The sequence below is a fragment of the Pinus tabuliformis genome, chromosome 6 (assembly GCF_031772625.1).
Source record: "Pinus tabuliformis cultivar Carrire ecotype Pingquan chromosome 6, CPIR1, whole genome shotgun sequence".
Taxonomy (NCBI): Eukaryota; Viridiplantae; Streptophyta; class Pinopsida; order Pinales; family Pinaceae; genus Pinus; species Pinus tabuliformis.
In genome coordinates, this window is record NC_142292.1 from 715,457,370 (window position 1) to 715,472,930 (window position 15,561).

Below are 15,561 nucleotides of genomic sequence, written 5' to 3' on the forward strand. Positions count from 1 at the left end.
TGGAAATTTCTTTGAAAGAGATTTCCAACAGTATGTGGATGTCCATGAATGGCCATCAGAATCAAAAGTTATTGATTGCCGAAGTTAGTCCTAAGCAGGTCGAAATATCAAAGCAGACTATCATATCGGGACCTCTGGAGGTCAGTGTTTCAGAGGGTTGGAGTTTCAGGATTCAATTCTTGGAACCCGATATCGGAGAGGCTGGAATATTGGACCTCGGTGGTTTATTTCCTTGGCAATTTATTTAAAAGAGACTTTAAACGAGTAGGGCTAAATTTCAGAACTCGATATCGGAAGGACGAAGTGGGAAACATATCAAAGGTCGGAGCCTCGGGACCTTGGAAGGTCGGAACATTGGGACCTCTACAATTTACTTAAAAGGGATCTAAGATGGCATGGAATCAGGGCAATAGGCGAAAATTTGGAAGAACGAAATATCGGAGGTTGAGCCTCGTAGTAGGCGGATATCAAAGCCTAGAGATTTCAGAACCTCAAAATCTCGTAAGTTCTTAACTATTGAATTATTTAAAAGAGCCGAGGTTGCAAGGAGCAGAGAATTACAAAGGAATTTTGTTGCAAAACCAAAGAACGAGGGACCCTTTTCTCTCTCCTCCAATAGGACACTTGGCAGTAGGTGATTGGCCCTAAGAAGCATGATGTGGCAGTTCGGAGGACATGTGGCAGTCAGATTCAACATTTTGGGTGGCTTAATAGGGAAAATTCGTGTGACACGTGTCACCACTAAGGAGACACCATGTGGCGATGATGAGTTTTATAGGAAAGGGGCTTCGATGTTGCTTGGCACTTGGTCGTGGAGACCTAGGGGACCAAGGGCATAGAGTAGGATTAACACCTAAGTGTTATGGAGCATATCGAAGCTCGGAGTATCATAACTCCTGTGAAAATGCTTTATGAAAAAGTTCTGATGTAAGGGGCTTCGATGTATTGGTGTCTAGACGAGGAAACCAATAGAACCAAGGGCGTAGAGAAGAGCTTAGCACCCAAGTGTTATGTGATGTTATGTGGGAAGTATTTAAGAGGTCAAAATTTCAGAACTCCGTAATTGTAATTTGAAAAAGTTACGATAGAGGGAGCTTCCGATGTTGAGTGGCACACGGCCGAGGGAGATCCAAAGAACCAAGTGCGAGAGCTATAACACAGGGAGATAAGACCCTGATAGGAGCATGAAGGCCTTAGCACTTGAATGTTATGTCGCCGGTCACGACACCCGATCCTACGAAGGAAATGCGATAAAGTGATAAGAAGAAGGAGCTAAAATCCAATCTATATTTTGCAATTTGGTAAGGTATTTTCAATAAAAGTTATGATATGCAATGGCTTCGAAATTGAACTATGGTGTAAAAGCTTTGAAATGGTAGCACATGGGTGTATGACAAATGGATGAGTCAGAAGCAAGTACCATGATCGTGTAGAGGGATTTGTGTCACAAAACTAATGGCGACTGCAGAGATCATTGGGTCAATGCAACGAGGACCACGATGTCCAGAGAAGCCATCCTAAAGTATAGTCTAGCTCTGTGAGCCATGCATAAGCATGGAGAACCTCGTTGGAGTGTGCCGGTGGACCAAAGATTAATTCTCAGTATGAAGATCACTCAAATGCCCATTCTCAGTGTTTAATGAGGCAGTAGTGGCCTAGTTAGATGCAACAACAGAATGGAGAGCCATGCATAGGTACACTCGAGCAGTTTGGAATTAAGCAGTAGAAGCAGCATTGAGCATAGTGGAGGCAGAGGAACAAAACAAAGGAGCACAATTGATCAATGTGGGGGAAAAACAATGCTATCGTGAGAGAGATAAGTGGAGAGATCTATGTGTGAGTGCATCGCTGTGTGAGGCCAAGTGTGTTAATTCCAATTAAATGAAATAAGCTAAAACAAAAACAAAAGAAATTTGTACAAGAAGTAAATAAAATTAGCGCAACAATTTGCATAATAGGTAAATTGTACAAATGATAAAATTGCAATAATAAACAAATTTATAAAATAGAAGTAGATTTATAATTGCATTTCGTTGCCACAAGACCACATGATTACAACTATCGCTGGCACAATTCAATTCATAACTTCAACAACATATGCCAATGATTCTACACATAAGGTTCAAAGAGTAAAGCATAAAAAAATTAGAGGTGTATAATAAAAAAGACTATCAAACGCTGATTTTTTTATTAAAAATATGCAAGTATAACAAATTGTTATGGCAGATTTCTGTGAAAATCTTGACCATAATTTATTTTAGATGCTTAAGTTGTAACAGACGCATACATGGTCAATTGAATGCTAAAAAAAGTAAGGTAATGTAGTTAGGAAGGCTTTGATCTTTCTGATAAGATTGAATCAACAAATATTTCAGCAAAAGGTGCACCAATTAGCATTGATATGAAATATATCAGACTTTCCAACAACACAAATATTGTAGTAAAAATAGAACAACTTGAATAAATCAATCATTGAATGATGTATTTACTTCCTTCTTGGCACTCCTCAAATGATTTTGTTGTCAGCGAAAACAAGTAAGCCTAAATTATTGATTTTTGTTTGTTTGTTGATAATTCATTATATTAGTTTCTCAAAAAAGAAGTACATATGAACAAAGATTTCTTAGCTCTCCTAGCCTCACTTGACTATATTTTTTGGTTGAGAGAGCTATGTAGTACCTTGAGAAAAAAAAGTGATTGCTACAAAACACTATAAAACAAACAGGCTCTAATGCCTCAAAAATTGCCAGAACCAAAAAGCTATCAACTGCCATCACAATTACATAAGAGAATTTTGCTTTTGGATAGGACCTTGGGCCCCCATTGGACCTTGTCCCTCGTGGACATGAAAATATATGTGTGCCAATCTGACCTCTATCTCGTCCAAACGCTCATCAACTCAGTGTTAGCTGTGACAGACAGAGGCCAGGGGTTCCAAAATTTCTTATTCAAAAAATTGTAAATCATTGATATATGTAATTACCTCATTCTGTTCTTCATATCATTGCTCTTAGAGAATGTATAGGATGTTTTGGATTCCTTGCAACTGCTCCACGATAGTATGCATTGTTGGAGGATGTTCGACATGACCCAACCACTGGGGCAACTCCTTTGCCACCTCCTCTTCGATCAAAGCGCCCTCCTCCTCGCAGTCGTCACCTACCCTTCCTTCCAACTGACCCATGTGTCCAACTCCATGTCTCGGCCTACCCCTTTTCCGTTGCATTACTTCTCTGTTAAGATTGGCCAAACCCCAGTATACACTATTCCCTGCTCACCCAATGCACCCTCCTTCTAGCTCTACCTAGAGTTGTCGGGCTCGCTTTCCTTAATGAGGCTACTGTCGCCCACTTCTAGGCCAAATTCATTGGGTCCCTAACTCTCCACCTCCCACCTGATGCTGCTCTCCACCGCTACAGATCTCCTACACGATTCAATTCACCCCCCCAACTCCCAGGGGTTGGTAACTAGTGCCAAATTCCAACAATACCCTAAGGATGCAAAGCCACAAAGTAGTGTCGTCCACCACTAGTGACAAAAACCAAGAAAAAGGGAGCAACACTAACCAACATAATGGGTGTCCTTCACGAGACCCCTCCCTATCACTCAGGGATTGAGGAAGGCGAGAGTTGCAGTGGCTACCAAGCCACCGAATCCACCATGTGAACCTAGGTCCCATATCTCCATCCTAGTGGAATAGAAGTAAACCAACGCCACCAAGCCCCCATCACCCTCACAATAAATACCTTCAAATCTACCAGCTTGAGCTTGCATGCACAAGAGGAGTACCCGTCCACACACCACTACATTGCCTCCTCTGCACCTTACTCCCATAACCAACCAACGTGAAATGCAAATAAAACTCTAACAACCGTATAAAACACTCCAAGCCTCCTTCTCGATTGTTCTTTATTTTCACCATTTGGGGCTCTTTGCCCTTGTAACATCAATACGCATCCTTGCCATCGATCCCATCAGTAGGGATGTGTGCCTAATCATCCCTCCAATCTATTCCCTCATGTGATCGTTGAGTTCACACCCTCATCAAGGAAGGATTATCTTGATCAATCAATCTATGTACCATTTCAATGTCTTGGGGGAGTAGGTCAAGAGGCCAACAAGAGGTCAGTTCCCTTTTGGGGTGGAGAATTCCCTAGTTTTCCATCCAATTTGCCACCGCATTACCTTTCCATTTGGTGTGGGAAGTGATTACATATGGTAAGGAGAGGAGTTCCCTGATGTAGATTGCTTGGGTTTCTATCCGCTAGCTCTTGATTACTTTAGACGTCGGTATGACAATGGGTATATTTTGAGCCACCTATATCACCATGGCTGAGTCACCTCTTATCTAGAGTTTGGGTATTCCTAATTTTGCTGTTAATCGCAACCCCTTCTACAGGGTTGTGAACTTTGCTACATTATTTGGTGGTAGAACCACAATATTGAACATGTATCCCTAGTGGGTGCCCCTCAACATTCTGGAGTAGTCCCCATAACCCGCTGAGCCTAGGTTTCCTTTTGTTGCATTGTCGAATTTTAGCTTCACAAAGCCCTATGGGGGGGGGAATAAAGGAATAAGGGAACTCTACTTGGTCTTGCGGCTCCCAAACCCTAGGGGAAAACACCATGGATGAGGATTAGTTCAACCTTACCAAGATCTGATTGTCCACCTCTCGTCATGTCTCTGCTAATATTGATCCCTGAATATTAGATAGAGTAGTATCCCATATTTATTGTGATGTCATGCTTTGATTTTTAAATATCATCATGTTCCTGCTCTTCTAGGTATTCCATAAGAGAAACTCGAGGGCCAAGATCCACTCTCGGTTTACAATCTGATTTTTGAAGAGGCACTATCGCCATTGCTCAATTGTGATCTCTAGCTTCTTCTAAAGGGCTTCTATTTCTGGGCATAAGTTTAGAAGATGTTCAAAGGTTTCCTCCTGGGACTGACATAGTGCACATCTTGAGAGACCTTGATAACCTTTCTGAATTAACTGATCCCAAGTTAGAATGCGTCTCCTACCCACCAACCAGAGGAAGTGTGCCACCTTTGGCCACAAGTTCCTGGACCATATATTGCACCATACTGGATCCGTTGGTAAAGAGATGTGCCCTGCCATCAATTTGTGTGCCTCTTTGATAAAAAAGGTCCCTTTTGGATTATGAACCCATCTGAAGCCACCACTTCTTTCCAATATTGGAATCTGCCTCTCCCTCATAAGGGATGAAAATAATGTCCAATTTATGACTTTGTCAACAGAGTTCCAGTCCTCCGAATATTTCCATCATTTTGTCTTTGAGGTTTTTGCGTGTTTCATGATTATGTAGATTATATTCCGGATACATCGCATTAGGTTTCTTTCTGATCGACGTTTCGAACTAGCAACGGTGGTTCATCTTCAGGATGTGAAATATTATTGAAAGACTGTTCTCATTTTTCCAAATATATAGAGATGAGATGCTTAGCCGACAGATATTAGAATTCAAATTTTTTTAATTTATTCTATTTGTTTTTAATTTAATTTTTTTTTTTCTAGTTTAAGACTAACCTAAATACCCACGGGGGATTTGAACCTGTGACTTATCGCAAGGAGTGCCTTAACAGCGCACCAATTCACCGTCAATCCAAAGCCCCGTGGGCTCATTTTTAATTATAATTTTAATTGCTTTATTATATTTTGTTAATTTAATTATATTTTGTGATATTTAAGGATTTTAAATTGATTATCTAATTATTATCTTCATTAAGGTTACGGCTATATTAATTTCATTAGGGTTATATTAATTATATTTGTATTAATTTTATAATTATTTTAATTAATTTTAATTATTTATATATTTTAATTATTTTCATGGTATTTATTTTAATTAATTATTAATTGTTATAACTTTTAATTGTTATATTAGTTTTAATTAATTATTGATTTTAATTGCTATAATTATATTTATTTTTAATTTTTAATTTTTAATTTTTGTTTTAATGAATTATTATTATTATTTTATTAGGGTTATTTATGTTTTATTGTAATTGTTTTTATTTTGAATTTGTATTAATTTTAATCATATTTATTTTTAATTAATTATTAATAGTAATTGTTATAATTATATTTATTACAATTTATTTATTATTTATTTATTTTTAATTTTTAATTTTTGTTTTAATGAATTATTATTATTATTTTATTAGGGTTATTTATGTTTAATTGTAATCGTTTTTATTTTGAATTTGTATTAATTTTAATCATATTCATTTTTAATTATATGTCGTGATTATTTGTGAAGGTTTATTGCCTATTTTCCTAGGTTGTGGAGTTATTATAGTTAAGATATCAATTGATGTTTATTTCTTATGATTTTTGTCCAATTCTATTTTATTAAGGTAGTGTGTTATTTAATTATAATGGATTAGATCTTTTATGTATGTTCTAGGTTAATTGGAGGATTATAGTTAGGTGTAGATTTAGATGATAGGATTGGAATCCAGTTTTCGCTTATGGTCGATCCATTGTCTCTATTGAGGTCATTAGAGTGTTTGCTAATTTCTATGGCTTCTCTGAATTTCCTTATGAAGTAGTGATCACTTCTAGCTAAGATATGGGTATCTTCTATACAAATTTGGTGCTTAGTTTTATCAGAATGTTCAGCTAGAGCTGAGGATTTGGATCGATTGTGTTTAATGTCAGCTGAGTGTTCCTGGATTCTTGTGTTAAAGGATCTCCCAATCTCACCTACATAGTGTTTGTTGCATGAGCAGGGAATTAAGTAGACTCATTTATGGCATTTTGGATCAATTTTGTCTTTGACAGGATTAAGGCAGTTACAGATAGTGTTTAAGGGTTTGAAAGTGGTTAGAATTCCATTATTTTTCAGGATGCGGGAGATCTTGTCTGTAGTTCCTTATATGTAACAGAGGTTGACTTTATCTATTATATTATCAAAGTTTTTATTTTTGTTTGGTCGAGTGTTTGCCTTATTTATGGCTTTGATGGCTTGATGTTTGTTGTATCCATTTTTTAGGAAAACTTTAATAAGGTGTTCTATTTATTTTTCTAGGTGTTCCTTGTCAGAGATTCTAAGGGTTCTAGTTGCTAATGTGTTGAGGACTCGTAGTTTGTGGGTAGGGTGATGGTGTGAGGAGGCATGTAAATATTGTTCTGTGTGAGTCTTTTTCTATATGCCTGGTGGGATATAGAGCCATCATCATTCCTAGTGATGAGGATATCAAGGGGAGGCTTTTGTTGACCTCAACTTCCATAGTGAATTTTATGGAAGGGGATAAACTATTTAGGTGTTGTTTGAAGGTTTCTAGGGTTTCTCTTCCATGAGGCCATATGATGAATGTGTCATCCACATATTTTTGCCATAATTTAGGTTTTAGGGGTGCGGTCATAAGGGCTTTGTTTTCAAAGTCCTCCATAAATAAGTTGGCAATGATAGGTGTCACTATGTTACAAGTTGGGGCATTGCAATTGACTAACAATATGTTACAAGTTGTGCTTTTTGGACTTGAAGGATGTCCTTCACATTGTTTAGATCTGCCTCTCTATCCATCTATGGCATTTGTTGCCACGATTCATCCTAGAATCTTGTCGTGGTCCCATCCCTAACTTCCTTAAAGAAATGATCTTTAATGATGCTATTGTTGTTCCTCGCCAAGTTCCATAAGGCTAAACCTTTCAGGAAGTCCTCCATTCATAGCTTCTCTTCTTGAGAATGATTATGGCCATATTTGTTATCCTAGACTCTTTTCCATAGTTCTGAACCCCCTGTAGCCATCACCACCATAGCTTGGCTCCCATTATTTTGTTTAAGAGTTTTGGGTCACGCAGGTCCATTCCTCCACTCAATTTGGGAATAGAAAGTTTATCCCAGGATACTAGAGCCCACTTTTTATTAGGATATGTCCCTTGCCATAAGAATTTTCTTAAGATAGCTATGATGTCTGAATATATCCACCTTGGGGCTGGAAGGACTGAAAGCTAGTAGATCAGGATAGCTTGGACCTTTATTTGGAATCCAATGAGACGAGCTATTTTTTTTTGGATCTGGACTAGAGTATTAAAGAAATGAATATTAGATTTTGGTTATTTATCAACAAACTTGGCGCCTCTTGAAAATCCACCAGAATGTTGATGATAGCTCAATTCTCCTTCACCATTCGCTCTCCAAAGAGCAAATTGTCATCCACAAATTGCTAATGGGTTTCTTGAGATCCATGTTGGGGATTTCTAAACCATGGATTTGTACTGATTGGGTTGCATGGTTTAGAATTTAGCCTAGCCCTTTTACTACAATAATGAATAAGAATGATGATAGAGGATGACATGTGAGAAGATTCTATTATGGCGATGATGATTAATCATGGATCGGTGGAAGAAACATGTATTGCATTCCCCCTCCCGAAGCCATCAGATCCACTATTTTTGTCTCCATAAAGTCTCTTCCTGTTTGCACCACTCCTCTAGCTCCTGAGTTGTTTGTCCCTCCTCCTCCGCGAGAGCCTCTGTTCTTCCCTCCCGTATTATCCTTGCTTGGATTCCTTGCATCGTATCCTCCTAATGATTCTTACCTTTGTGGATGTCACTAAACACTTGTTGATTCTAGGCCTTGATCCTGAGTTTTAGATCTAGTTTCTTTTGAAAGATCTGCATTTTTCTATTTCCTTCCACTTTTATATGCCACCACCATTGTTCCAGGTTATTGATAAAGTCCAGATGTCTTAGCCAAAAACCTTCAAAATGGAATGGTCTATTGGTTGGATTTGGATTCCAATCAGTTTCTAGTTGGATAGGCTAATGATTTGATCCCAAACTAGGCAGGATTCTGGCTTCCATAGGGACAACCCGTAGCAGTATTTCCTTAGAAAGGGGGAATCTATCTAACTTGTAAGAAATTTGATGCCTCCCCCCTCTCGTGTCATTCCAAGTGTGCACTCCATTCCTGGTTTCCACTTTGGCCAGTTTGAGATCCTAAATGGAATCATTAATCACTGCGGAGGAAGGGTCCAACCTTCTCTTTTCTCTTCCATGTTAATTTTTACAACTAGGGTCAAATTCCACACTAGACAACTCAGGTGACGAAGATGATGCTTTCATTAAATACCTCTTTTTGAGAGGACCAAAATTGACCTAAAGATCACCTAATTTGGTTAAGCGGAAGTTAAGTTTTGAATTATTTTATTCATACGTACATTATGGAATGGGTCAGCTTTAACCACATGGGTAATTGCTTGGGTCAATCTTAACCCCAAGTTAACGCTCAAGAAAGCCTATAAAAGGAAGCAAACTCAAGTTCATTTCAAGACATCACCTTTCTATTTTGTCTTGGCTCGCACAGGTACGTCAGAAGGAGTTTGCACATGGTCCAAAATCACAGGAGAAAGGTTCTCTTTGAGTTTGGGTTTGCTGGGTCTCGGTTGTTGGCACAAAACATGACATTTTCATCCCTGGTCAAGGGCACAAAGTAGGCAAGGGAGCAACTCTGGCTCTTTGGTCGCTCAGAGACAGTTTAGTGAGAGCGACTTTGGGTTCAGAGGCAGATCAAAAGATTTAGGTCCCTGGTCGCTTGCACAAAGTAGTCCTGGGAGCGACCAGGACATCTCGGGTGTTCACACAACAATAGTCAGGGAGAAAATATGGGTTTTAGCTGTATAATGCCACAGTCGCACGCATAAATACTTCTTGAGAGAAACCTTGTAGTCATAATTGCATATATTGTTCTTTCTTCAATTACGATTATGATTGATTATACTACTAATAATTGGATGCATTGTTAATGAAAAGATGAATTGGGTGAAAGTAACTAATACACCATAGAACAATAAGAAAATTTAGCATTCCAGGTTTCAGATCATGTTAAATCCCCCCTATGATCCAACAATTTTTTAATGAGGCTTCCTTTAACATTTTAGCTCATCCATCAAGTGATCTTTGTGCATCAGAGTATGAGGACCACATACAATTGTCAAGCTAGACCATTACTCCATACCCAGGCAATGAAATTTTCTTGTGACAATGAACCTTGTTATCTATCCAATCTTAGAATATCACGCGAGTGGGGTCCCATAGAATAGCCAAACCTCCAACCCAACCATGAGCATCTATGGCCATTAGTTCACATCCCTTCTAAAACTTTCCTTTTAGCCCTTCTAATCTTATGCCTTGCATTTTTGTTTCTTACATCAACACTGTCTCAGGTGTTTCTTTGATAATTCTAGCTTTAAGATATCAAATCTTACCTGCACTTTTTAGGCCTCGAATGTTCCATGATACAACCTTCATTAAGAAAGGTGTAGGGTGCGGGGGTAGTATTTTGTGAGCTATCTCATTTTCCTCGAGTTGAGTAGAAAATCCCTTGCTTCCTTCAACATTTCCTTGGTGGATTTTCATCCCTTATTTCCTCGATTAACTGCCATTTGATCTACCACCATGAGGCTAAGTTGGTTCTCTTCTTTACTTTGATTACCATACTTCCGCTCCCCCTTCAGTTTGGCTAATCTAGCACACCACTGCCTAAGCATGTTGCAGAAATGAACGAGTTGGTTGGAAGGGATTTCCTTGACATCCACTTTCACTCAACCTGAAGAATTCTAACATCATCTTCTCATCAAAGCTTTCACAGTTATGTTTTTCTCCCATTTCCATAATTTTACTGGTGTGTAGCAGGATCTTTTTAATCTTTCCACTACAACAGAACATGCAAATAATGCCTAAAATAGCGCCATAATTTAGTATTTTTTAGTTCACAAATTGTCTTTATGGGGAAAAATGGGCGCAACCAAGTATGTTTATCATATCTCTAGATTTTGCGCTGTAAATTGCTCTAGAAATAATGTCGTAATAGCACTGAAAAATAGTGCCAGAAATAACGCCCGAAATAACGCCTAAAATCTTGCCAGGCGTTGCGCCGGAAATTACATTGTAAATAGTACCAGGCATAACATCGTAAATAGCGTCTGGAATAGCACCAGAAAAAGTTCCAGGAATAGAGCCGGGAATCGCTGGCCAATTTTAGCGCCGAAAATAGTGCCAGGATTTGCTTACAATTTGGATCCTGGTTTGGCTTCCAGTTTTATGTCTAGTTTTGCTTCTCGTTTTACTTCCATTTTTGCGTCTAGTGTGGCTTCCAATTTTGCTTCCAGTGTTTCTTCTAGTGTGGCTTCCAATTTTGCTTCCACTATGGCTTCCAATTCTGCTTCTAGTGTGGCTTCCAATTTTGCTTCCATTGTTGCTTATTTTTTTGCTTCCAAGCATCGGGAATAGCACCAGGATTTACGTCGAGTTTGGATTTTGATTTGGCTTCCAGTTTTGCTTCTAGTGTGGCTTCCATTGTTGCTTATTTTTTTGCTTCCAAAAATAATTATTGTCTTGCGTACAGTTAAATTAATATGTTTTATTTCAATTTAATTAGTTAAATATATCATGTCTCTTAAACAAGTTATATGATTATACATCATATGAATGCATCTGAAATATTTTATAAGATAACATTTATAAAGAATTTTTAGGGAAACAAACATCCATACAAATTAACAACATCATTATACTTGTTAAATCTCCATCAAAATAGAATCTACAACATCCAATATATATGCAATAACAAGATAATTATTGTAACATGATCATCATTTATAGTTAAAACAAGTAAGTCAAATAATTATAATTTACGTGAATTTGACAACATCCATCATGAGCAATAAATCAAAACCATCATACGTAATAAATAACATCCAAATCATCAACCACTTTTAACATATAAAATTTGACGAGTTGATACTAACAAGATCATCATCAAGTATAACTAAAACAAGTGAAATTCAAATATACTATTAGATCAATAACTTGTGAAAATGATGCATGCTCAACAATTGACATAAGTCAAAATGACACATCATGTACAAATGATACAAATAAAAATGATGAATTATGTAAGAGAAAATGATACAAGTCAATATGATACGTCATGTCCAAATGATATAAGTTAAAATGATACACGTCAAAAAGATACAACTCAATAATATGGTACAGGAGGCCGTGAAAATGATACATATGATAGTAACCATGAAAATCAACATCATAAAAATATATAAAAAATGATCCATAATGCAGTCTATGATCATGAATGTCATTGGCTACTACCAACAACTGCCTCATGATCATCATCACCATCGTGATCATGATCATGATCATCATGATCTATATCAACATTGGCCTCATTGTCATCTGTATATGTGTCATCATGAGCATCATCTGCCATCTCAGCATTAGCCCAATGTGATCTGGATCTATGTGATGAATATCATTTGGATTTTTTGGAAGATCCTTGTTTTGCAAAAAAAAACATTTAGAATGAAAATTTATTATTTATTTCAAGAAATAATTAATTTCTCTGTTATATATCTAATATTATAACATATGAAATGAAACAATAATCATATTACATCATATCAAAGTGCACATATGATAATAAAATTTGAAATAAGTTGCAACTAAGGTGTTGTAACCCCGAATGCTGTAACAATGAATGTTGTAACAACAAGCCATTTCATCTTGCTTTTCAAAGTTTGAAAGTGGCCATCCAAAGAAGTGTTTCTGCCACCAAACACTACACCATCACTTGGGGGATCAAGAAAACAAATTGAGAAGCACAAACATAGGTAACAACAAATTGAGAAGAAAATGTTGTAACAATGGATGTTGTAACAGTAGACGATGTAACAACAGATGACATAACAACATGCAATGTTAAATCTATTAAAAATGTTGTAACAACTGATGCTATAACACCCATTACCATTGAAAATGATGAAACTGCTATAAAAACTGATGCTATAACAACTACTACTATTGAAACTACTGAAAGAGTGATTATTTAAATGGATGATGTAATAATGGATATTGTAACAGTAGATGCTATAACAATAGAGGGGGTAGAAAGCCATTTCATCTTGCTTTTCAAAGCTTGAAAGTGAGTATCCAAAGAGATGTTTTTTCCACCTAACACTACACTAACACTTGGGAGATCAAGAAAAAAAATTGAGAAGCACAAACATAGGTAACAACGGATTGAGAAGAAGATGATGTAATAACAGATGTTGTAACAACAGATGTTGTAACAACAGATGTTGTAACAACATATGCCATAATATATGTTGTAACAACATATGTTGTAATAGCAAGCCATTTCATCTTGCTTGTCAAAGCTTGAAAGTGTGCATCCAAAGAGGTATTTCTGCCACCCAACATTAGATTGACAGTTGGGGGATCAATAAAACAAATTGAGAAGCAAAAACATAGGTAACAACAGATTGAAAAGCATATGTTATAACAATGGATGTTGTAAGAGAAGATACCATAACAACATGTCAATGTTAAATATGTTGAAAATGTTGTTGCAGTTTATGGTGTAAAACCTATTACTGTGGAAAATGCTAAAATTGTTGTAAAATATGATGCTATAACAACTGCTACTATTTAAACTACTGAAACAATGACCATTACAACGGATGTTGTAACAACAGATGTTGTAACAATGAATGTTGTAATAGCAGATGTTGTAACAATTGAGGGGGTAGAAAGCCATTTCATCTTGCTCGTCAAATCTTCAAATTTGGTAGCCAAAGATGTGTTTTTGCCACCCAACACTAAACCAAAACTTGGGGAATCAAGAAAAAAATAGAGAAGAAAAAACGTAGGTAATTGTGGATTGAGAAGTAGATGTTGTAACAACGGATGTGTAACATCACCCAACCCCTCATACTGTTAGAGGAATGGGGTAAAACATATTTATTTATTTGTTTCCTCCAAACTCTACTTGACTTCCCAACTCATCATAAGGGCCTCACAACTAGAGTTGTTACTCTACATGTTTATATATATATATATATATATATATATATATATATATATATATTGCGGGCCGAATGCAACAAACTCCGCTCACCACATCATCCCGTTGCCGACCTGTCAAGAAGGTTCACCTCTGACCAAGTGTAGGACTTTCGAGTTCGCATGTCAGCCAACTCATCCTAGCTAAAACCATCCCAGTCAATCCCATAACTGTGCCACACAATCCTCCGGGTTAATCTTTTGGGTTTGTACCTCCGATCCATGTCATCACTTGCTCATCCAATTGCATTAAAGGAAAAATCAGGCTGCACCAATGAAGAGTCTCCACGACTAGGGTTTAGATCGGTTCAATTATAAGGTTTTTTGTTTTTTGTTTTTTCTTTGAATTTTTGTTATAAGTTTAAGGCTTGCCCTCCTACGCTGCATTGAGCTTGCCTTCAATCTCTACCATGGATCAACTAAGGGATCTTGACCCTGTTTTAAGTAATGCATCAGACGGGGATCTTTATTGTCGTTATAAGAGCAAGTCTCAACCCAACCATAATTCCCTTGAGCTGGTTATTTCGACCATGGCTCTGTCTTAGAGGTCTTGCAGACCTTTGGATCAATGATAATACTTGGTTCCGGCGTTGATGGCTTATTAAGGTGCCATATGGTACTACCCCTTTTGAGCTTGAGCCAATCCAACTCCAAGGATTTCCCAACCTTTCTGCATTCCCAGTTCTTGGACAGGGAATCCCACACGTGCTCACGTAGGCACTCCTGCAACCCTTAGCTACCATTGGATTGGTGTGAAATCTTGAAAGGTCTCCACCTCGCTTACCACACGCCAAGGGTTCCAGGCTTCAAAGGAGGCCTGTAAGAAACTCCATGGTGATATGCAGATACTTCTGGGGCTGATCTAGCTACACCTTGATGCAATAATGCTGCTAATAATGAAAGGTTGGTGAAGCCTTCCTGCATGGTTTTCAGATATTCCTACATTTAAAGGAAGGATAACCCTTTCCAGTGTTGACTCAATGCCTTTTGGACATGTTCAAGGGATTATAGCCCAATGAAGGAACATCCATGTATATGTACAGGCCCTGCCAAGCAAGTAGTCTCCTATGTACTTGTTTTATGTTAATAAAAAGGGTCTTTGTGCCTAATGTTCCAAGTTTTTATTCCATATCCTTATGGATCCTTCCGCTTCCTGTGACGTTTCATGATATCTTTGTATTACTTACATATACACTGTCAACTAGTATGAATGAGCATTTACCTCAAGACGGGATTTCGGTTCAGGAACATGACTCAAGTTAGTTTATTGTATATAACATTACATATTCTGTTGCAAAGTATATGTTATGAAATGTGGTAATGAGCATTTAACACAACACTTCATTTCATTGTAGATGCATACACTAGTTCAACTTTTTTATCAACACTGTTCATTTCAGAGGTGTGACATATATGTTTATGCATTTATTTATTTATCATAACTATAAATATTTCTTTGCATAAAGAGGCATCCACATGCTCATGACATTAATAACGTTGTTACAGTCCTAAAATAATCCAAACCATTTCATCCAGAAATGCATCATAAGTTCATTAATATTTAAGCAACACAAACAAATACATATTAAAGTTGCAGGGAAACCGAGTTTGGGACAAGGACTCTCCACCCAACCATAAACAACTGCAACCACACTTACTTGCAGTTGTCACC